Source organism: Pseudophryne corroboree, unplaced genomic scaffold, assembly GCF_028390025.1.
Source record: "Pseudophryne corroboree isolate aPseCor3 unplaced genomic scaffold, aPseCor3.hap2 scaffold_207, whole genome shotgun sequence".
Lineage (NCBI taxonomy): Eukaryota > Metazoa > Chordata > Amphibia > Anura > Myobatrachidae > Pseudophryne > Pseudophryne corroboree.
The window spans coordinates 90437-100964 of NW_026968711.1; the positions used below are offsets into that span (position 1 = coordinate 90437).

Below are 10528 nucleotides of genomic sequence, written 5' to 3' on the forward strand. Positions count from 1 at the left end.
AGGTGAAAAACCATCCCTACAAAGGTGTTAATCAGAGACTTGGCTTTGTGGACACTTTTCAGAGAACAAATTTGTTAGTATAAAAATAAAGCCAGAAAATGAAGAGCTGTTTAATCACTCAATTGGATTTTTCTGCCAGCATATTTCTTTTTCTCTGCAACCCACTGCTAAATTGTGCTTCCTAGCTGTTTTTATAAAATCACTGAATCAAATCTAAACATCAGAGAAGGCCAGGTACCCTACACCATAACAGTGGGTTTGAAATTTTGACTTGTCTACTTAAAGATCACCAAAATCTGATAACAAGGTCAATTAAGTCCCTGGGTGGGATTGAACCACCAACCTTTTGGTTAATAGCCTTACACACTAACTGATTGCGCCACAGCGACACTTTGCAAAAGTACTTACTGACAAAGGCTAATAAGCATTCATCTAGAATGATTCCTAGAAACATTTTAAAAAGTCAATAATGTGGAGAGTTTTTGTAAGATGTTTCTTCCATCAACCAATGAAGAAACACATTGGTACTTTCCCATGATGAGTGAGTGCTTCAGGATCTCTTGCACTTACATGTGCAGCAGAGTACTGTAATGGAAGCATGCTGGGTCCATAACCCAGAGGTAGGCAGATTGAAACTATCCTCTGCTATATGCATTTTTTTTGTTAATTAAAGTAATCCAAAACTGGGATTGATATTTTTGCTCTTTTATTTTTACTTAAAGTACAATAACTTTTACCATTTTAATTTGTTTTAATAGTATTGTTTTCTTTCAAAAATCCTATTAATTTTCTTTACCCGATTATTAAAATGGTAATTGACAAAAACAAACTACATTGTCACCAGAAGAGCAATACAAAATGTACAAGTGATATATTAAAATCATCTTTCCAGCTTGAATTTCAATGATGCATTGGGGCAACGATTTTGTGAGAAACATCTTCACCCTTAAATAAAGATGTTCTTAATTCCTTACCTGTGTGCTAATTAGATATCACCTTGTTTTCACATTAAACAGACTTCCACATGAGAAAACAGCAAAGATGCAGTGGCGTTAATGTTTCCGGGTGTCAACCTGTATTATTTCCGTAGATATTGAAATGAGGATGCATCTTGCTGCCTTTCCAATGAAGCAAGTTTAATTTAGTAATAGGTGAAAAACCATCCCTACAAAGATGTTAATCAGATACTTGGCTTTGTGGACACTTTTCAGAGAACAAATTTGTTATCATAAAAATAAAGCCAGAAAATGAAGAGCTGTTTAATCACTCAATTGGATTTTTCTGCCAGCATTTTTCTTTTTCTCTGCAACCCACTGCTAAATTGTGCTTCCTAGCTGTTTTTTTTATAAAATCACTTAATCAAATCTAACTCTGATTACATCAGAGAAGGCCAGGTACCCTACACCATAAGAGGGGGTTTGCAATTTTGACTTGTCTACTTAAATATTACCAAAATCTGATCACAAGGTCAATTACGTCCCTGGATGGGATTGAACCACCAACCTTTTGATTAATAGCTGAACACACTAACCGATCGCGCCACAGAGACACTTTGCGAAAAGTACATACTGACAAAGACTAATAAGCATTCATCTAGAACGTTTCCTAGAAAAACTTTAAAAAGTCAATAATCTGGAGAGTTTTTGTAAGATGTTTCTTCCAGCAACCAATGAAGAAACACATTGTTACTTTCGCATGATGAGTGAGTGCTTCAGGATCTCTTGCACTTACATGTGCAGCAGAGTACTGCAATGGAAGCATGCTGGGCCCATAACCCAGAGGTAGGCAGATTGAAACTATCCTTTGCTATATGCATTTTTTTTTTGTTCATTAAAATAATCCAAAACAGGGATTGATATTTTAGCTTTTTTTTTTACTTAAAGTACAATAACTTTTACCATTTTAATTTGTTTTAATAGTATATTGACAGTATTGTTTTCTTTCAAAAATCCAATTAATTTTCTTTACCCGATTATTAAAATGGTAATTGACAAAAACAAACTACAGTGTCACCAGAAGAGCAATACAAAATGTACAAGTGATATATTAAAATCATCTTTCCAGCTTGAATTTCAATGATGCATTGGGGCAACGATTTTGTGAGAAACATCTTCACCCTTAAATAAAGATTTTCTTAATTCCTTACCTGTGTGCTAATTAGATATCACCTTGTTTTCACATTAAACAGACTTCCACATGAGAAAGCAGCAAGGATGCAGTGGCGTTAATGTTTCCGGGTGTCAACCTGTATTATTTCAGTAGATATTGAAATGAGGATGCATCTTGCTGCCTTTCCAATGAAGCAAGTTTAATTTAGTAATAGGTGAAAAACCATCCCTACAAATATGTTAATCAGATACTTGGCTTTGTGGACACTTTTCAGAGAACAAATTCGTTAGCATAAAAATAAAGCCAGAAAATGAAGAGCTGTTTAATCACTCAATTGGATTTTTCTGCCAGCATATTTCTTTTTCTCTGCAACCCACTGCTAAATTGTGCTTCCTAGCTGTTTTTTTTATAAAATCACTGATTCAAATCTAACTCTGATTACATCAGAGTAGGCCAGGTACCCTACACCATAAGAAGGGGGTTTGAAATTTTGACTTGTCTACTTAAAGATCACCAAAATCTGATAACAAGGTCAATTACATCCCTGGGTGGGATTGAACCACCAACCCTTTGATTAATAACCAAACACACTAACAGATTGCGCCATAGAGACACTTTACAAACGTACATACTGACAAAGGCTAATAAGCATTCATCTAGAACGTTTCCTAGAAAAACTTTAAAAAGTCAATAATCTGGAGAGTTTTTGTAAGATGTTTCTTCCATCAACCAACGAAGAAACACATTGGTACTTTCCCATGATGAGTGAGTGCTTCAGGATCTCTTGCACTTACATGTGCAGCAGAGTACTGCAATGGAAAAATGCTGGGCCCATAACCCAGAGGTAGGCAGATTGAAACTATCCTCTGCTATATGCATTTTTTTTTGTTAATTAAAGTAATCCAAAACTGGGATTGATATTTTTGCTCTTTTATTTTTACTTAAAGTACAATAACTTTTACCATTTTAATTTGTTTTAATAGTATATTGACAGTATTGTTTTCTTTCAAAAATCCAATTAATTTTCTTTACCCGATTATTAAAATGGTAATTGACAAAAACAAACTACATTGTCACCAGAAGAGCAATACAAAATGTACAAGTGATATATTAAAATCATCTTTCCAGCTTGAATTTCAATGATGCATTGGGGCAACGATTTTGTGAGAAACACCTTCACCCTTAAATAAAGATTTTCTTAATTCCTTACCTGTGTGCTAATTAGATATCACCTTGTTTTCACATTAAACAGACTTCCACATGCGAAAGCAGCAAGGATGCAGTGGCGTTAATGTTTCCTGGTGTCAACCTGTATTATTTCAGTAGACATTGAAATGAGGATGCATCTTGCTGCCTTTCCAATGAAGCAAGTTTAATTTAGTAATAGGTGAAAAACCATCCCTACAAAGGTGTTAATCAGAGACTTGGCTTTGTGGACACTTTTCAGAGAACAAATTTGTTAGCATAAAAATAAAGCCAGAAAATGAAGAGCTGTTTCATCACTCAATTGGATTTTTTTGCCAGCATATTTCTTTTTCTCTGCAACCCACTGCTAAATTGTGCTTCCTAGCTGTTTTTATAAAATCACTGAATCAAATCTAACTCTGATTACATCAGAGAAGGCCAGGTACCCTACACCATAACAGGGGGTTTGAAATTTTGACTTGTCTACTTAAAGATCACCAAAATCTGATAACAAGGTCAATTACGTCCCTGGGTGGGATTGAACCACCAACCTTTTGGTTAATAACCATACACACTAACTGATTGCGCCACAGCGACACTTTGCAAAAGTACATACTGACAAAGGCTAATAAGCATTCATCTAGAACGTTTCCTAGAAACATTTTAAAAAGTCAATAATGTGGAGAGTTTTTGTAAGATGTTTCTTCCATCAACCAATGAAGAAACACATTGGTACTTTCCCATGATAAGTGAGTGCTTCAGGACCTCTTGCACTTACATGTGCAGCAGAGTACTGTAATGGAAGCATGCTGGGTCCATAACCCAGAGGTAGGCAGATTGAAACTATCCTCTGCTATATGCATTTTTTTTTTGTTAATTAAAGTAATCCAAAACTGGGATTGATATTTTTGCTCTTTTATTTTTACTTAAAGTACAATAACTTTTACCATTTTAATTTGTTTTAATAGTATATTGACAGTATTGTTTTCTTTCAAAAATCCAATTAATTTTCTTTACCCGATTATTAAAATGGTAATTGACAAAAACAAACTACATTGTCACCAGAAGAGCAATACAAAATGTACAAGTGATATATTAAAATCATCTTTCCAGCTTGAATTTCAATGATGCATTGGGGCAACGATTTTGTGAGAAACATCTTCACCCTTAAATAAAGATTTTCTTAATTCCTTACCTGTGTGCTAATTAGATATCACCTTGTTTTCACATTAAACAGACTTCCACATGCGAAAGCAGCAAGGATGCAGTGGCGTTAATGTTTCCTGGTGTCAACCTGTATTATTTCAGTAGACATTGAAATGAGGATGCATCTTGCTGCCTTTCCAATGAAGCAAGTTTAATTTAGTAATAGGTGAAAAACCATCCCTACAAAGGTGTTAATCAGAGACTTAGCTTTGTGGACACTTTTCAGAGAACAAATTTGTTAGCATAAAAATAAAGCCAGAAAATGAAGAGCTGTTTAATCACTCAATTGGATTTTTCTGCCAGCATATTTCTTTTTCTCTGCAACCCACTGCTAAATTGTGCTTCCTAGCTGTTTTTTTTTATAAAATCACTGATTCAAATCTAACTCTGATTACATCAGAGTAGGCCAGGTACCCTACACCATAAGAAGGGGGTTTGAAATTTTGACTTGTCTACTTAAAGATCACCAAAATCTGATAACAAGGTCAATTACATCCCTGGGTGGGATTGAACCACCAACCCTTTGATTAATAACCAAACACACTAACAGATTGCGCCACAGAGACACTTTACAAACGTACGTACTGACAAAGGCTAATAAGCATTCATCTAGAACGTTTCCTAGAAAAACTTTAAAAAGTCAATAATCTGGAGAGTTTTTGTAAGATGTTTCTTCCATCAACCAACGAAGAAACACATTGGTACTTTCCCATGATGAGTGAGTGCTTCAGGATCTCTTGCACTTACATGTGCAGCAGAGTACTGCAATGGAAAAATGCTGGGCCCATAACCCAGAGGTAGGCAGATTGAAACTATCCTCTGCTATATGCATTTTTTTTGTTAATTAAAGTAATCCAAAACTGGGATTGATATTTTTGCTCTTTTATTTTTACTTAAAGTACACTAACTTTTACCATTTTAATTTGTTTTAATAGTATATTGACAGTATTGTTTTCTTTCAAAAATCCACTTAATTTTCTTTACCCTATTATTAAAATGGTAATTGACAAAAACAAACTACATTGTCACCAGAAGAGCAATACAAAATGTACAAGTGATATATTAAAATCATCTTTCCAGCTTGAATTTCAATGATGCATTGGGGCAACGATTTTGTGAGAAACACCTTCACCCTTAAATAAAGATTTTCTTAATTCCTTACCTGTGTGCTAATTAGATATCACCTTGTTTTCACATTAAACAGACTTCCACATGCGAAAGCAGCAAGGATGCAGTGGCGTTAATGTTTCCTGGTGTCAACCTGTATTATTTCAGTAGACATTGAAATGAGGATGCATCTTGCTGCCTTTCCAATGAAGCAAGTTTAATTTAGTAATAGGTGAAAAACCATCCCTACAAAGGTGTTAATCAGAGACTTGGCTTTGTGGACACTTTTCAGAGAACAAATTTGTTAGCATAAAAATAAAGCCAGAAAATGAAGAGCTGTTTAATCACTCAATTGGATTTTTTTGCCAGCATATTTCTTTTTCTCTGCAACCCACTGCTAAATTGTGCTTCCTAGCTGTTTTTATAAAATCACTGAATCAAATCTAACTCTGATTACATCAGAGAAGGCCAGGTACCCTACACCATAACAGGGGGTTTGAAATTTTGACTTGTCTACTTAAATATCACCAAAATCTGATAACAAGGTCAATTACGTCCCTTAGTGGGATTGAACCACCAACCTTTTGATTAATAACCATACACACTGAGGCAGCACAAGGGAACTCTCGAAAGAAGAACAAGGCTAGAGGAAGAACTGAAACAAAGAAATCTGACTTTTACTAGAGCTGACCAGAGGAAAGCACAAACACAGTCCCCCACTACCACAAATAATGCAGTTGAGTTTCCCACATTTGGGGAAATCACATGGGTCAGCATACCCAGAATGCAATGAATGAACCTCACCCTGGGAGAACAATCTTCAAGACCATGGTCTCTCCTATGCAAAATAAGTATGATTTGGGATAGGGCTGGGGAGGGCCGCTGCTCAGGCACATCTCTGTCAAGTAAAGGAGATTCAACTGAGGCAGCACAAGGGAACTCTCATCTGGGGACAACAACTGCAGGGAGAACACATATTTTCAGATGAACATGGGAGGGCAGAAGGCTGCCTAATACTGAAGCACCCCCAAACAACAAACCAAATGCAACAACTAGTGCAAGCATTCCTGGGGGAAGGCCTGCAGCAGATGGATTTGCATATGGTGATGCCATCCAAGCAGTGGGTCAAAGTTGGCTTCAACCCTCGTCTGCATATGAAAAGAGAAAAGGGGCGTGCAGGGCATGGCGGCCTTTTGCGGCGCTTGGATGACCCCTAGTTCGCATTACACACCTCCACCCTCCTTCGGTGTGGGGCTCATGTTGGCTATGCCCCAGCCCCTGAAGCATTCAAGCTGATTTCTTGCAGCAGCTGGGCACTGTAACTGCTCCAGAGCTGCTCTGTAAGGCAAGTAAAAGGGTGTGGGCCCTGCAGCACTACCTGTAGTTTGCATTGTGCGTTGGAAGGCACGAAGTAAGCAGACGGGAGAAGTCAGGATAGTGCGCAAGGGCATAGAAGGGAGCGGCTCAAGAAAAGAGAAGTGGAAACAGACAGCAAACTAGGCTGGAGAGAGACCTGAGACAAAGAGATCTGAATTATACGAGAGCCGACCAAGGGAAACACAAATTATGCAGTCAAGTTTCCCACATTTGGGGAAATCACAGGGGCAGCACAACTAGAGTGCAATGGGTGAGCCTTGCCCTGGGAGAAGCACCTTCATGATCATAGTATCTCACCTGGCAGGTAAGTAGGAGTTGGGCTAGAGCTGGGGAGGGTCGCTGCTCGGGCACCCCCCTGTCAAGTGAAAGAGATCCAACTGAGGCAGCACAAGGGAACTCTCGAAAGAAGAACAAGGCTAGAGGAAGATCTGAGATAAAGAAATCTGATTTTTACCAGAGCTGACCAGAGGAAAGCACAAACACAGTCCCCCACTACCACAAATAATGCAGTCGAGTTTCCCACATTTGGGGAAATCACAGGGGTCAGCATACCCAGAATGCAATGAATGAACCTCACCCTGGGAGAACAATCTTCATGACCATGGTATCGCCTATGCAAAATAAGTATGATTTGGGATAGGGCTGGGGAGGGCCGCTGCTCAGGCACATCTCTGTCAAGTAAAGGAGATTCAACTGAGGCAGCACAAAGGAACTCTCATCTGGGGACAACAACTGCAGGGAGAACACATATTTTCAGATGAACATGGGAGGGCAGAAGGCTGCCTAATACTGAAGCACCCCCAAACAACAAACCAAATGCAACAACTAGTGCAAGCATTCCTGGGGGAAGGCCTGCAGCAGATGGATTTGCATATGGTGATGTCATCCAAACAGTGGGTCAAAGTTGGCTTCAACCCTCGTCTGCATATGAAAAGAGACAAGGGGCGTGCAGGGCATGGCGGCCTTTTGCGGCGCTTGGATGACCCCTAGTTCGCATTACACACCTCCACCCTCCTTCGGTGTGGGGCTCATGTTGGCTATTCCCCAGCCCCTGAAGCATTCAAGCTGATTTCTTGCAGCAGCTGGGCACTGTAACTGCTCCAGAGACGCTCTGTAAGGCAAGTAAAAGGGTGTGGGTCCTGCAGCACTACCTGTAGTTTGCATTGTGCGTTGGAAGGCACGAAGTAAGCAGACGGGAGAAGTCAGGATAGTGCGCAAGGGCATAGAAGGGAGCGGCTCAAGAAAAGAGAAGTAGAAACAGACAGCAAACTAGGCTGGAGAGAGACCTGAGACAAAGAGATCTGAATTATACGAGAGCCGACCAGGGGAAACACAAATTATGCAGTCAAGTTTCCCACATTTGGGGAAATCGCAGAAGCAGCACACCCAGAGTGCAATGGGTGAGCCTTGCCCTGGGAGAAGCACCTTCATGATCATAGTATCTCACCTGGCAGGTAAGTAGGAGTTGGGCTAGAGCTGGGGAGGGTCGCTGCTCGAGCATCCCCCTGTCAAGTAAAGGAGATTCAACTGAGGCAGCACAAGGGAACTCTCATCTGGGGACAACAACTGCAGGGAGAACACATATTTTCAGATAAAAATCTTGGTCATGCTCTGGTTTCTCTTCAGAACGAACAAATCTTTCGCCTTTTACTAAAGATTTCCGTGGAGAGGAGCAAAACCGAGTTTTATCTCAATTTTTGCATGCCCCATCTTTTTGGGGTTTCTTTTATCGGTTTAAAGATAGAATGAGTGTGCTTTAATGTAAGCTCATTTGCATAGAAATGACAGTAAATGTTTGTTTCTTTTCAAACAGAACTTTCTTGACCATGCTACTTGCTTGAAAGATCTGGGAGCACATGGAATACAGTACAAACCATGCTTATAGCAAGGAGAAGACAGGTGAGAAATCTGCTTTCTTTCAAATTGGGCGCTCACTTTGATCTGAATAAGGACTGCTGGCACGGCACTCAGGCGACAGGTGGAATCTTGGTCATGCTCTGGTTTCTCTTCAGAACGAACAAATCTTTCGCCTTTTACTAAAGATTTCCGTGGAGAGGAGCAAAACTGAGTTTTATCTCAATTTTTGCATGCCCCATATTATTGGGGTTTCTTTTATCGGATTAAAGACAGAACGAGTGTGCTTTCTTGTTAGCTTTAATGTAAGTTTATTTGCATAACAATGACAATAAATGTCTGTTTCTTTTCAAGCAGAACTTTCTTGACCATACTAATTGCTTGAAAGATCTGGGAGCACATGGAAAAGAGTACAAACCATGCTTATAGCAAGGGGAAGCCTGGTGAGAAATCTGCTTTCTTTCTTTCAAATTGGGTGCTCACTTTGAGCTGAATGAGGACTGCTGGCACGGCACTCAGGCGACAGGTGGAATCTTGGTCATGCTCTGGTTTCTCTTCAGAACGAACAAATCTTTCGCCTTTTACTAAAGATTTCCATGGAGAGGAGCAAAACTGAGTTTTATCTCAATTTTTGCATGCCCCGTCTTATTGGGGTTTCTTTTATCAGTTTAAAGATAGAACGAGTGTGCTTTAATGTAAGCTCATTTGCGTAGAAATGACAGTAAATGTTTGTTTCTTTTCAAACAGAACTTTCTTGACTATACTAATTGCTTGAAAGATCTGGGAGCACATGGAAAAGAGTACAAACCATGTTTATAGCAAGGGGAAGCCTGGTGAGAAATCTGCTTTCTTTCTTTCAAATTGGGTGCTCACTTTGAGCTGAATGAGGACTGCTGGCATGGCACTCAGGCGACAGGTAGAATCTTGGTCATGCTGTGGTTTCTCTTCAGAACGAACAAATCTTTCGCCTTTTACTAAAGATTTCCGTGGAGAGGAGCAAAACTGAGTTTTATCTCAATTTTTGCATGCCCCATCTTATTGGGGTTTTATTTTATTGGTTTAAAGATAGAACGAGTGTGCTTTAATGTAAGCTCATTTGCATAGAAATGACAGTAAATGTTTGTTTCTTTTCAAACAGAACTTTCTTGACCACACTAATTGTTTGAAAGATCTGGGAGCACATGGAAAAGAGTACAAACCATGTTTATAGCAAGGGGAAGCCTGGTGAGAAATCTGCTTTCTTTCATTCAAATTGGGTGCTCACTTTGAGCTGAATGAGAACTGCTGGCATGGCACTCAGGCGACAGGTGGAATCTTGGTCATGCTCTGGTTTCTCTTCAGAACTAACAAATATTTCGCCTTTTATTAAAGATTTCCGTGGAGAGGAGCAAAACTGAGTTTTATCTCAATTTTTGCATGCCCCATATTATTGGGGTTTCTTTTATCAGTTTAAAGACAGAACGAGTGTGCTTTTTTGTTAGCTTTAATGTAAGTTTATTTGCATAACAATGACAGTAAATGTTTGTTTCTTTTCAAACAGAACTTTCTTGACCATGCTACTTGCTTGAAAGATCTGGGAGCACATGGAAAACAGTACAAACCATGCAGTATCACAAGAGCCTTTATTTGATCTTTCATGAAGATAGAGCAGAATTGAGGACACGTCAACAATTTCTGCCGAAGGTGGTTC

General features: G+C 39.1%; 9 non-coding genes across 9 annotated transcripts; 5 read left to right on the plus strand and 4 right to left on the minus strand.

Moving 5' to 3' along the window:
- Positions 1 to 6298: 6298 nt before the first annotated feature.
- LOC135005656 (U1 spliceosomal RNA) lies at positions 6299 to 6462 on the minus strand. Its single transcript, XR_010206186.1, has one exon. It is a non-coding gene; the product is annotated as a U1 spliceosomal RNA (small nuclear RNA).
- Positions 6463 to 7133: 671 nt separating this feature from the next.
- LOC135005988 (U1 spliceosomal RNA) lies at positions 7134 to 7296 on the minus strand. The gene has a single exon (XR_010206462.1). It is a non-coding gene; the product is annotated as a U1 spliceosomal RNA (small nuclear RNA).
- Positions 7297 to 7448: 152 nt separating this feature from the next.
- LOC135005627 (U1 spliceosomal RNA) lies at positions 7449 to 7612 on the minus strand. The gene has a single exon (XR_010206158.1). It is a non-coding gene; the product is annotated as a U1 spliceosomal RNA (small nuclear RNA).
- Positions 7613 to 8283: 671 nt separating this feature from the next.
- On the minus strand, positions 8284 to 8446 carry LOC135005851 (U1 spliceosomal RNA). The gene has a single exon (XR_010206371.1). It is a non-coding gene; the product is annotated as a U1 spliceosomal RNA (small nuclear RNA).
- A 144-nt stretch (positions 8447 to 8590) lies between these two features.
- Positions 8591 to 8706, plus strand: LOC135006006 (U5 spliceosomal RNA). Its single transcript, XR_010206466.1, has one exon. It is a non-coding gene; the product is annotated as a U5 spliceosomal RNA (small nuclear RNA).
- Positions 8707 to 8976: 270 nt separating this feature from the next.
- Positions 8977 to 9092, plus strand: LOC135006004 (U5 spliceosomal RNA). Its single transcript, XR_010206464.1, has one exon. It is a non-coding gene; the product is annotated as a U5 spliceosomal RNA (small nuclear RNA).
- A 286-nt stretch (positions 9093 to 9378) lies between these two features.
- LOC135006033 (U5 spliceosomal RNA) lies at positions 9379 to 9494 on the plus strand. The gene has a single exon (XR_010206491.1). It is a non-coding gene; the product is annotated as a U5 spliceosomal RNA (small nuclear RNA).
- Positions 9495 to 9768: 274 nt separating this feature from the next.
- On the plus strand, positions 9769 to 9884 carry LOC135006022 (U5 spliceosomal RNA). The gene has a single exon (XR_010206481.1). It is a non-coding gene; the product is annotated as a U5 spliceosomal RNA (small nuclear RNA).
- A 275-nt stretch (positions 9885 to 10159) lies between these two features.
- On the plus strand, positions 10160 to 10275 carry LOC135006036 (U5 spliceosomal RNA). The gene has a single exon (XR_010206494.1). It is a non-coding gene; the product is annotated as a U5 spliceosomal RNA (small nuclear RNA).
- Positions 10276 to 10528: the final 253 nt, after the last annotated feature.